Raw genomic sequence first — 12,405 nt, 5'->3', positions numbered from 1 at the left:
TCAGGTTGCTGGGTTGGTCCCTTGAGAAGCCCAGGGAGTGCTGTTTTAGTTTCATATTTGTGTGCCTGTTTACATGAAAAGAAGAGATAATTCGGTGAATAGCTTTGACTCTATTTTAGCCTCAGATACAATCTTTATTTTAATTAAAAAGAAACTAGATCTAGAATGTATTCCAAGATCCAGTGAGGATGCATATATGTTCATCCACCCCTGGCTCTATCCCAGTGGTTCTCAACCTGGCCACTCCTTAGACTCACTGCAGGTGGGAGTAGAGGTTGGGGGAGGGTGGACAAGGAATTTAAGAAATGCTGATGCCTAGGTGGGCATCCATCCAAGACCAATTAAATCTGAATCTCTGTGGGTGGACCCAAGCATCTCAGTTTTTAAAAAGATCCCCAAGTGATTCTAATATGCTCTTTTTAACAGCTATGTCTCTTATGGATCAAAAAATTCAGATGAGAAATATTCCAGAGTATCAGGCATCGTGTGATAGCTTCAACATAATCACATGGAAAGGAGAATGCACATTCTCTTGTGAGGGGTGCTCTTTCCACTCTCCTCTTGGGACTCCTCTTACCTGCACTTTGAGGGAGATGCACACTATAACACCTACCTCTTTAGTGCATGTGCTAAGTGTAGGTCCACATAAGGACCAGCGTGTGCAGACAGGCACGATGCTCACATCTTCCTCCCACGCGATTGTCTTTGTCCCCAGGCAAAGCACTCCTGGACTGGCACTGGGACTTGGGAGGACATGCTTCTCAGGCCTGGGAACTGCGCATTTGGGTTTCCTTCCTTGAGTTTTTAATGTATGGTAGTGAGGACCCTCAGGGGACAGCTCTCATAAGAATAAAGAGAAACATTAACTTTAGGGATGGATTTGCCAAGAGGGATGGAGAGGAAAGGCAGGAATATCAAAATGTAGGAAAAAAGCCACGTTTGCTTTCTCCTCCCTCAATAAACAACAACAATAGCAGCAACACCAACCAGCAAACAACTTTAAAAACCAACGATTTGAGGGAAACCTAAATTTCTTTAAGGTTGATTGTAAAAGGCTGCAATTTAATGTATAACTCACCTTAGCCTATGAAAACGACAAGGAAACAAATGACAGTGTGCTCAAATTATTACCTGGATATCCAGGTCTTACTATGGGGGAAAGGCTGAGATTCTCCACCCAGGAAAATTGAGAGCCAACAGCAGAACAAATCTGCCATCCGGCTGGCCCCAGAAGGGCGTCTCTATTTTCTAAAGTGTGTAAGTAGTGGTGGTGGGAGATGGGACAATGGAAGGGGGAGAAGAGGGAAGGAAAAAGAATTAAATGCAGATCCTAAACATCTTAAGGACATATTATAGGGTAGTCAGTACCCAAAAAGCTGAATTTGGGGCAATATTAACAAGGGCCTGGGTTTGGTTGGGTTTAATTTTGTTCCCTTTAAAAGACACACACACACACACACACACACACACACACACAAACTCACCAGGTGCTAGATGGTGGGAGCAAAGGAGAAATTAGTCAGCCCTCCTACTTTCAGGGAGCTAACTCTCTTACTGGAAAGCTTATTTTTACATAGAAGAAATATAGAATAATTTAAAGACAGATCACCAAAGTGATTGACTGTTTTTCTATTGTTTAGTTTTCTGATTATAAAGATGATAATACCTAAACTTAGGAGTTAAAGACAAACGTAAAAAGGAACACGCTTATCACCCAATCCCTGAGCTCTTCCTCTTTTGAGTTCTAACGCACCCCCTGTCGCCTTCTCTCTCCATAATAGCCTTCTTCTTCAGCCTTGCAGAAATGCTAAGCTACCTCCAGTTTCTTTCTCAAGTGCTTTCTCAGCTCAGCTGAATCCCCATGGTCACCTCCACTTCTTCCCAACACCCGCCTGCCTTACTGTGCTGGTCAGTCTGATGCCAGATCTGGTCCTTCCCACATTTTCTGGAAATAAAAATCCAGTCTTTGGAAACAGATTCTAAGCTCTGACACTTTCTATCAAACTCTATCCTTGAGCACAGAGGCCTGAGACTTCTCATCTGTCTACCTACCCAGACCCAATTCATTCCCAGAATGCACTTCCTTACAGTGTGTATCATCCTCTGCCTTGTATTGACGTTGTTGTTGTGTGTCTGTCCTTTTCCCCAGACAGGTGACAGTGACCCATCATGTTTATTTTTATATCTCAAGAGCCTATTTCATGGATGTTTGTCAAGTTGAGTTGAAGTCCTAAGGTATTGCTCAAGGCACTATCTATGTACTACCCTGCATTTTGATTATTAAGGTATTTATCTTCACTTTTCCACTGTATTTTAACATCTTTGAGAGGTGGGAATTGGTCCTCTTCAATTCTGATCATTCTGCAGTGTTTGAAGCTGTGTCCTGCATAAAAGAGGTGCTCCCTAAATATTTCTGAAATAATTACTTTTGTAGAGCACTTTGCACATGGATTAGCTCATTGAATCCCACAGTGAGCCTCCAAGGGAAATCCTCGTTTGGCAGACAAGGAAGCAGGCTCAGCTGTGTTACAGGACTGACCACAGGACACATGGTGGAGGACGGAGGAAGGGCTCAAGTCCCGGTCTTCTGATTTTAGATGCTCCTGCTTTCCCTACTATGCTTTTCTGCCTGTGAAACTGAATGTAACATCATTTCATGTAAATGGCTTTTCCCATGAGTTACAAGAATGGAGACCGTCTGCCTGGAGGTGGGGGGACTTTGCAGAAAAGGTGGGGCTTGCGGGACATGCGGTGTGATAGGCAGAGACGGATGATGTTTTGGAAGATACAGCACATGAAGAGAAAAGTTTGTATTAAAATTGGTTCCACCATTTCTCATCTGGAAAACAGCAGTACTTACGTTTGGTAGAAAGTGAAACCTTTATTTTTTAAAGGAAACACGTGAATTGCAACTATACAAATTATGGTTGAATTTGTCGCCAGTGCAACGCTGGACACAGAGCAACAGGAATGAACGAGGTGGGCCCTGTAGGCAATGCAGCAAAACCTTGAGGCTTTTTACAATCTTTCGATTTCTTAAAAAAGTCTTTTTATGATTACTTATAATCCAATGAGGGTCAACTAACTCAGTGTTTTTTTCTTTTTAAATAACTACTCACCAGAACACACCAAGGGTCTCTCATTTAGCCTCTGGATATAGCATTGATATTATTTATTTCTTGCCTTCTGTGTTTATAGTGTGTATTTGTGGACAACTTTATTATGGTACAAATCTGTAGCCAAATCACACTTCCCAATATTGTGCCAACAGACAGATTTCCGCTGGTTACTCCTGTGATTCTTGTAATAACATTTTACATGTTCTTCTGGCTTTCCACAGCATCCCTCCAGATAACAGAACTTAAAAGAACATCTACAGTGATGAAAGCCTGTGGGGCTGCAATTTCTTTACATCTGCTTCCAAAACCAACCCTCTGTAGTGAGTTATGCTTGGCGAGGCCGATAATTCTAGGCCATTTATTCCTTATTGCTTCTTTACTATTTTGTTCTGCCTGACTGAATGGGTTTTAGGAAATGCACCACGGGCATGCAGATTCTCATTTGAGCTGCTCCAGCTACACTCTGCCTCTCCCGTCTCCCTGTGGAGCTCCTCTGGAGAGCTCATTTCACCGTTCAGAGCAACTTCCATTTCAGACCCTTTCGCTGCACACAACACATCTCCCACTCTTGGCTCTGTGCCTTCATTCCTGCAGCCTGAAGCCAGTGCTGAGCGTGTCCCCAGGATTGTCCTGGACCTTTATTTTTATAAATAATGTGTATCTTTATTTACTGATCAGCTTTCCCCTGAGGAAATGAAAGCATTGCTAACTGCTGCTGCCATCGGCCCTTCCTAGCACCTCGCTTTAGTCAAGCTTAGTAGCCTCTTACTAGTATTAGTGGAAAAAATGAATTGTAACTTCAGTGGTAGCAAATACCTTGCTATGTCCTGGTAAAGACACCTTGCCTCTTTTACCCCTGATGCTGGCGTCAGGGCACTGGTGTTTCTATGCGTTGATGGAATCCCTAAAATGAGAACCCTCTGCAGACAACAAAAATGTTCCACTAGAACTGTGCCACTCCACAACCGAAACCCTTATTTCTACGTTTTCTGCTATAGCAAATGGATTGCCGATTCGTTTTTCAGTGACCAAGTATTAACGTGACAGGCAGCTGAATATAAGATGGTCATAAACGTTGTGAGACCATTATTTATTTATTTACCAAACGCAGTTTAGTGACTCTAAAGTTCTGAAGCCCTGGGTTACCTATGACACAAATAATATTTTCTCAGAGTTAAGTTGTGCCTTTAACATAATTAAACACGCTTCACGTGTTTTCATGCCTCTGAGGTTTTGCTCTCATTGTTCTGACTGCCTTGTAGCCCTTTCTGCCCTTCTCTGCCTGTAAAATATGATTCCTTCCTCAAGGTCAAGGTCAAAAGTCACTTCCTCTGTGAAATGCTGTGGAATCCTTCTGGACAGTACCAGTCACTTCTGCCTTTCTGTCTCAGACACTTTGTTTATGGTTCTACTTATTTTCTTTGGGGGTCCTCTTAGGCCAAAGTATGCTTCACAGTTTTGGGGTGTGTGTATGTGTGTGGGGGTGTGTGTGTGCATGTGTGTGTCCTTCTTCTTTGAGGGCAGATAAGGTATCCTTGGCTCTGAAAATTTCTGTAGTACCCAGTACTGTGCTTTAAATATGGTGTTGGTTAAAGTTTGACTGCTGAGAGATATATAAAATGATGGCTGCAGCAGGTGAGGAACTGTGCGAGAGACTCTAAATCAGTGAGGTCCCTAACTGGTGGGAGTTTAGAACCTGAGACAAATTATGATATGGATAAAACCACAGGAAAATATATAAAAGACTTTTACTACTATTCTTTGTAGCTTTTAGCAAAGAACTAGTAAGGTAAACCTTTGGACACAGCTCGCTCAGTTAGGGCACCAAGTTGGTGACCAGTGCAATGGGCACATCTTATCAACTTTCTTTTTTTTTATTATATAAGTTTCAGATACACAACATTATAATTTGACATCTGTACACACTACAAAGTGGACACCCCCAAAAGTGTAGTTACCATCCATCACCCTACAATTGACTCCCTTCAGCCCTTTCGCCCACCCCTTCAACCTGCTTCCCTTCTGGTAACTACCAATCTGTACTCTGTCATCTGTGAGTTTGTTTCTGTTTTGTTTTGTTTGTTCATTTGTTCTTTTGTTTTTGTTTTTTTTAGATTCCAAATATGAGTGAAATCATGTGGTATTTGTCTTGCTTCTTCTGACTTACTTCATTTAACATAATACCCTCAAGGTCCGTTCATATTGTCACAAGGAGGCAAGATTTCATTCTTTTTCATGGCTGCATAGTATTCATATATATATATATATATATGTATATATATATATATACACACACACACACACACCCCACATCTTCTTCATTCATTTATTCATCAGTGGACACTTAGGTTGTTTCCATGTCTTGGCTATTGTAAATAATGCTGCTATGAACATAGGAGTGCATGTATCTTTCCAAATTAGTGTTTTTGTATTCTCCAGATAAAAATCCTTTCGGGAATTCTTCAGCGTGGGAGTTTATGAAGAAAAGAAAATAATAGTGAAGGATTAGATGCACAGTGAAATGGAAAATGTACTTAAGCACATTGTGCATTGTGTGTGTGTGTGTGTGTGTATACTCAGAAATGAAAAATTATAGGAAGAACATTGGCTTTGGTGTCAGATAAACCCAAGCTTAGTTTGGCTTGCCGTCTGGAGTTTCCCTTAGTGAGTTACCTAACATCTTTGAGCCTCTCTTACCTCACCTGTACAATGGCAATAATAACGAGCTGTGTACATCAAAGGGGATAACTTCTTTCTCTACGTAGGAAGCACAGTTCCTGGCATGGTGGAGGAATGGGCTCCTCCCATTTCCTCCTTATATTGCACTTCTAGAAAAGTCCCAGAAACCCTGGTGAAGCTGTTGGCCATGACAGACAGGGATAACAGCAGCAGTCTTGGTCCTGAGCTTCTGTCACCATCCTGGTGCTCCTGTCCGCTCTTCCACCCCTGCTGGTCCACCCTGGACTGACCACTGCCTGGGACCCCTGAGTGCTCTGATGCTGGGGCCCTTCCGGCTCGTCACAGCTCTGCACTCTGCCCTAAGATCAAGACTCTTTGTCACCTGCCCGCGTGTCAGCTGCTACCGCTATTCCTGGCGTTGACCGTGATTTCAGGCACGTGTGAAGTGCAGGGACGCGGCAGGCGGGACTCCCTTGGGGCTGCCCTCCGGTGCCTCTGGAATGTCTACGCACACCCCTGCTGCTCCGCGGTCAGCCGGTGATTTGCGTTGACAGTTCCACGGGGCTTTGGGTGAGAACAAGAACGTCTTTCAAAAATCATGTGCTGCTGGAAGACTCTCCCCCGGTCACTCAAACGTCTCCTGCTCTGCAGCTGTTTTCTCTGTTGAGGTTACAGTGGTTAGAACTAAAAGCTGTAACCCTGACTTCAAGGCAGAGTTCTCACACCTGGGCTCTGCGATCTATTTCGTATGTGCTATATGACTGCATTTAAGTTTTGTGAAAGAAAACATGTAAGTCCTGTGAGCGATGTCCTTGACGGAAGTTGTGAAACTGTCAAGTGTGACCGCAACTTGTGTGTAGAACAGGGACCGAAGAAAACACCCTAACGTTCACAGCGAGTCGTCTCACTGAGCGATTGTTTTTCTTTTTTATATGTATGTATTTTCTGCTTTTCCGTAATGTTCACATATTACTTCTAAAATGAAGAAACCTATTTTATATACAGGTATTTGTAAGCAGCTGTATCACTGGCTCTACAGTGATAGGTGGAATTGCCTTATCTTGCGTCTTTTCAAGGCTCAGTCAATACCTGGGGTGCCTCTTCTGTCGCCAAGTAACCATGAACTTACGCAGCCTCCTTGCCTCTTCATCTAAGCGTCTTCGGCAGGAAAACAGGATGGTCACACCTACGTTGTTGGACTGTTGTGAGGTACAAATGAGATTATGATGATAAACTTTCTTGAAAAACCACAGAGCATCATGAAAGAGAAGGTATTTTTGAGGACGAGGTGAGCTTAAAAGGCTTATTAAGGGCAGTTTTGCAGGAGGGAGAATCCTACAAGTGTAGCAAACAGCTGAAGAGTCTGGAGGGAGAAGGGCCTTTCGATGGGTTTACTTTGATAGCTACAGGTGGGTTTTCCTAGTAGTTGTATATCGCCTATGAGTTTTTAGCCTCTAGCACAGCCAGCTTCTTCTTCTCTAAGGAGATTTAAACAAGGCACCATTTACTGCAGCAGACTGGGGTTGAGTGGGAAAATTAAGTAGAGGAGAGGGAGTTATAATAACAAAAAATTTGTAGCTAAAATTTATTGAGTTCCAGGCACCATTTTAAGCTCTAGTTTATTTCTTAAAATATACCTATAACATGAGTGCTTTTATAATTCATATTTGCAGATGATATTTACAGATGAGGAAACCAAGTCACAGGGAGGTTAGTTATCTCTCCAAGGCCTCCCAGCTAGGAAAATGACAGTGCTGAGATTTGAACCCAAGCAGTCTGGCCCCAGAGCCCACAATCCTAACCTGGGGGATGCCTTGGGTTAGTTAGAAGGCTCAAATTGGTGGTGGCAAGGGAGGACAGAGGGAATGGCTCACGTACTAGGGAAAGTTAAATCTAGTTGTTCATTTGGTGTCTTCTTCAACAGATTTTCATGAACAATCAGAGTGCACTGTATTTGTGCATTTATTCTGAGAGCAACCCTAAAATGGAATCAATTATAATACTTCAATATATGCATATGGAAAATAACCACAAATGGAATATTTGCATAGAACCAAAGTTATCTACTTACAGATTGGAAATCAAATTCTAATCCGATTCCTTAGCTTAGGTTTCAAATTTCAGGATTACACTGCCACCTAGTGCAGACAAAACATTTTCCCAGACTGTGAAAACTAGTGAATGCATATAAAATATCATAGGCTGCAACAAAAAACAACGTTTTTTTAAGGATTCTTTCATAAAGGGAAAGAGTGATTTCAGAATCAAGGATCTCTTTATATTTTAATGATAAAGGGAAACATGGAATTCAGGAATACATTTTATGTTTTTTGGTTGATAAATGGTAGTACAGAGAGAAGACTTGGGTCTCTACTTCATTCTGCCAAGTAAATTTCTTAATACCTGTGCAGTGAGGAGATTAGTACAATTTTTTTTCACGAGCACAAAAGTTCCCAGCAGGTCTTATGGGTTCAACTAATAATTATTTTAAAAATGTATTCAGCAAATACTTATTAAATGTTTACAGCCTGCAGGTCCACATCAGTTGTAACAAAGGAGGGGGCTTGACGGAGCTGGAAGCGTGCCTTGTACGAGCAGCAGCTCTCAGTGGATGGGCAGCACTAGCATGACCCCGGGGCTTGTTAGAAATGTCAGTTCTCAGTCCCATCTGAAATGTCCTGAATCAGAAACTCTGGGGTGGAGTCCAGGGGCACGTTTTTAACAAGTCATTTAGGAGACTCGGATGCAGTGTGGGAACCACTGATAGAAAAGCAGGCTTTCCAGCATGTAGAGAAACACGCTGACAGACCACATGTGAGGTTTACTGAAGCAGTAGAGGAGGCTCGGGACAGCAATCCGCTGCTGCAGACTGAAGGTGCCTCCGCAGGCAGCAGACACAGCAGCAGCTCCTGGAAGCACGTTTGCGTGGGGGCAATGGATTTCTCTCTTCCTTGGGGAAATGTAAATGCTCACATTTTAGAGGAAGCAAAAGTAACACACTGGAAAGCTTGGGGGTGGGGGTGGGGTTTATGTTAAATAACACATTCTTGTATTAATGGTCCATGGTGAGGACACATTTGTTTGTGAGCGATTTCAGAGAGAAATGGCTATTATCATGGGCTCTATTTGCTTGCTATACATGATTAGGCTACAGTTACAAGTATAAGAACCAAAATAACCAAATTAAAAATAGAGCTTTGATTGTGGTGAAATTTCTTTACAGTAAAACTGAACCCAATGCAAAACTGTGGGCGTCCTAGTTTTAGCAGCTGTCTGATTGTTAATCAGCCTCTCAGCCAGAGATCTCGACGATAAACTTCTGGCTCTAGCTGTGGCTAATTTACAGCATCCTCACACAGTGATATGTGTCACTAGGCATTCTGGGTCTTTTATTTTTACAGACAAAACAGACAGAAGAAAGCCTAAAACTAAATACTATTACAAACCTGGTTTTTAAAGTGCTTCCTTGTTTTAACTATAAAATGTGTTTAATCTATATAATCTATAAACATGGGAGTTGTGGCATCTTTAATTAATGTTATAAGTTTATGGCAACTTCATTTCAAAAGAATACTTTCAAAAGAATATGGTTGTGTTAAAACCAAGGAACTTGTCCTAGTATTCTGTGGGTTTTACGGGCCCTCCGAACCGTTGTGCCCGTACCAGGAAACAAGAGGAAGCCTATCTCTTGGCATTTCTAGAACCCACTGCATTCTAATCCAATGGTTTTAAAAGTATGAGTTGCAACCCATTAGCTGGTACTGAAATCAAGTTATTGAGATGGTCACCATCACTAGAAAATGGAATAGAACCAAACAGAAGGTAGATAGCACCACCTTTAAGTGGGTAAGTACTGTCTTCTGAAACTTTGTCTTGTGTATGTATCCATACTGATCGCGTTCATTCCATCCGTCCTTCCAGCAACATCACAACCGCCTTTCTGGAGACACATCTAAGAAGTCACTCTAGCGTCAAACTCTTCCCCCAGTTCCCATAACAGCCAGAATAAAGTCCAAACTCTTTCTCGGGTTTTCAAGATCCTCCCTCATGGTCCTTCCAGTTATCATTTCCAAAAACGACATCACCATCTACTCAGGTGCTCAAGCTAGAAACCAGGTAGTTGTCTCCCACCCCTTATGTGGTCTACTCTGTCGGTCTTTCCTCTTCATTCTCACCTGGTCTAGTCAGCAGGTACCACTTCAGCGGAACCTCCCTGACCCCTCTGTCTAGATCAGCCTCGAAACCTACCCCTGCTTTCTCTAGCACACATTGCCCTCTTTTGTACTTTTTAAATAACAGTTCCAGCTGAAATTATCTTGTTTATTCTTGTAAATGTATTTAGTATCTCTCTCCCCCACAGCGTGGCAGACACGAAGATGTGTCTTTCTCTGCCCTGGCTCTGTGCAGACATCAGTTCAGGGCTTCTGGTAGAAGAGTCACCAACAAATATTGACCAAGGGAAAAAGTTCCTGAACTAAACCTGTGGCCCCTGACATATTCTCTCCTACGTTTTTGTCACGGTACCTGCTGTTTCCTCCGCCCAAAGTGCACTGTACCCTCTTGTTCCCTTGGTAGGCTTCTATTCATCCTTTAAGATTTCACCTCCCTTATAGAAAATTTCCTGATGCCCCTGGACTGAGTTCATTCTTGTTCTCAGTGATGCTGCAGCCTCTTTCACTCACCAAGTGCCATCATTTTCATACTGGATTTCCCTGCTCAGCTGTGAGCTTCCCCCAGAAGGCTGTGTGTCGTCATCCTTTCTGTCTCCTCAACTCCTCACACATGGTTGGTACATATAGTTATTCAGTGAGTGTTTGTTGATTGAGTAAACAAATGTAAGAAAGGAGGTGATCAATAAAGATGATTATTTGTGATACTGTTGCTTGATTTCAACTGTAGGTAAATAAAATTCTGGGTTTAAGGAAAGGGAAAGATGAATGGTGTGTATGTTGTATACAGCAGTGTGTGTAGGGGAGGGTGGGAGTAAAGAGGGTGAGAGCATGATTATTCTGCATAAGATACTTCTATTTACAACACGGATCATTTTAAACTTCAAGCTGTCTTAGTGCATTTACAATCCGATATGACGACAGATTTCATTTCCACGTGGTTTTCAGGAGCAGACTGTGAGGTGAAGTGAGGGAAAGGGTGAACGATGAGACAGCTTGTGTGCCTGGGATCCCAGGTGCGGCCTGGACAGGGCCGTGAGGAGTCCGCCTCGCTCCCTGTGAGACTCTGATGTTGTGTAGGGAGACGTGAGTAATAGAAAGTGGGGGTGGAAGGAGGAGGAAGACGTGTCCTTGAATATATACATAAACAAAATTTATATGTAAATATGTGTGTGATAAAAATATCTTGTTTTCTCTGGATTTGCATTTTTTCTTAATAGAGCTGTTGCTTGCTCTTCACCATCTTCAATAAAATTCACAAGCTGGAAAGAAGCCAAACCACTTAGAAGCAAATATAATTTCTTTGCTATCCTTTTATCTTTTGTTAAAAGGCCCCCCTCACTTGCCTTCAGATGCCGGCTCTAGAGGATTCTTCAAAATGGGAGGGAGAGGGGGGCAAAAGCAGAGGTGAGAGCTTTAATTATGCAGGAAAATCAGCCTCTCTTCTTGTTTCCCGGAGTAAATAGTATTAGAGGATCTGCATTGCACAAAGAACTTTGTAGAGGGGTCCCTCTGGAAAATGCCCTTTTCCCTGCGGGTCCAGGGCTGGCTCACCCTGCGTGGTTTCAGGGTGTCAGGGAGGACCCAGCTGCACAGTTCCTTCTCTGAAGTCCTACCATTAAAGGTTCAGTTCTTTGGGTAAATAGCCTGTTCCATTTAAATAAGCCCTGTCGACTGACAATCATTTGTAGCTACCTCAGCTACAATCATTTGTAACTCAGTGACTCAGCCAAAATGGCTGCACTAGGGAGTCGCAGCCTTGATAGATGGAAGACGAATGACAGGGCCTTGTAGAAACCCTAATGACGTGAGGAATTGGATGTCCCTCTGACGGGGGAGATAGGACCCCAACAGGTAGGTCTTGAGTAGGAAAGGAATGACCAGCCAACGGTCTGGATGCTCAGGTTTGGCCAGGTAATAGCTCGTCAGGGCAAACTCTCCAGCAAGATGGGGGAGGCAGAAGAAACGATTTTTGTTTTTTTTAAGAAACAAACAAAAAATAAGAAGCAATACTATTTATTTTGTTAAATAAAAATTAAATTAATTTTGAAAGTAAAGAAATTTCAAGGCAGGAAAACTACTTTACCCTAAATACCACGACTTATTAAGGTCATTGGATCTTCTGACCCTGAAGGTCTCTGTTTTCAGACTGGACACTCATGTCCCCCAAGATGGGGCCAGAAGCAGGCCACCCCGGGTGGATGGGGTGGAGGAGAGCTCTCTCTCGATCTCTCTCTTTGTGCTCAGGTTCTGGAGAGAGGGTGGGTGGGTAGGTGGGATGTGGAGCTGACAGAATCTCTCTCTACAAGTCTGTGCTCCTTCTAACTTGCTCTGAACTTGCCTATAGGGAATAACACACTGCTTATTTCCAAGCACGTTCTGCTCAGCTCTGGTAATTATCGAGTTTAAGAAGAAACAAGAACTAGGGGGCTTGATTT

Source organism: Ceratotherium simum, chromosome 13, assembly GCF_057802395.1.
Source record: "Ceratotherium simum simum isolate JZ-2026a chromosome 13, ASM5780239v1, whole genome shotgun sequence".
Classification (NCBI taxonomy): domain Eukaryota; kingdom Metazoa; phylum Chordata; class Mammalia; order Perissodactyla; family Rhinocerotidae; genus Ceratotherium; species Ceratotherium simum.
Note: the sequence above shows the minus strand (reverse complement) of the source record.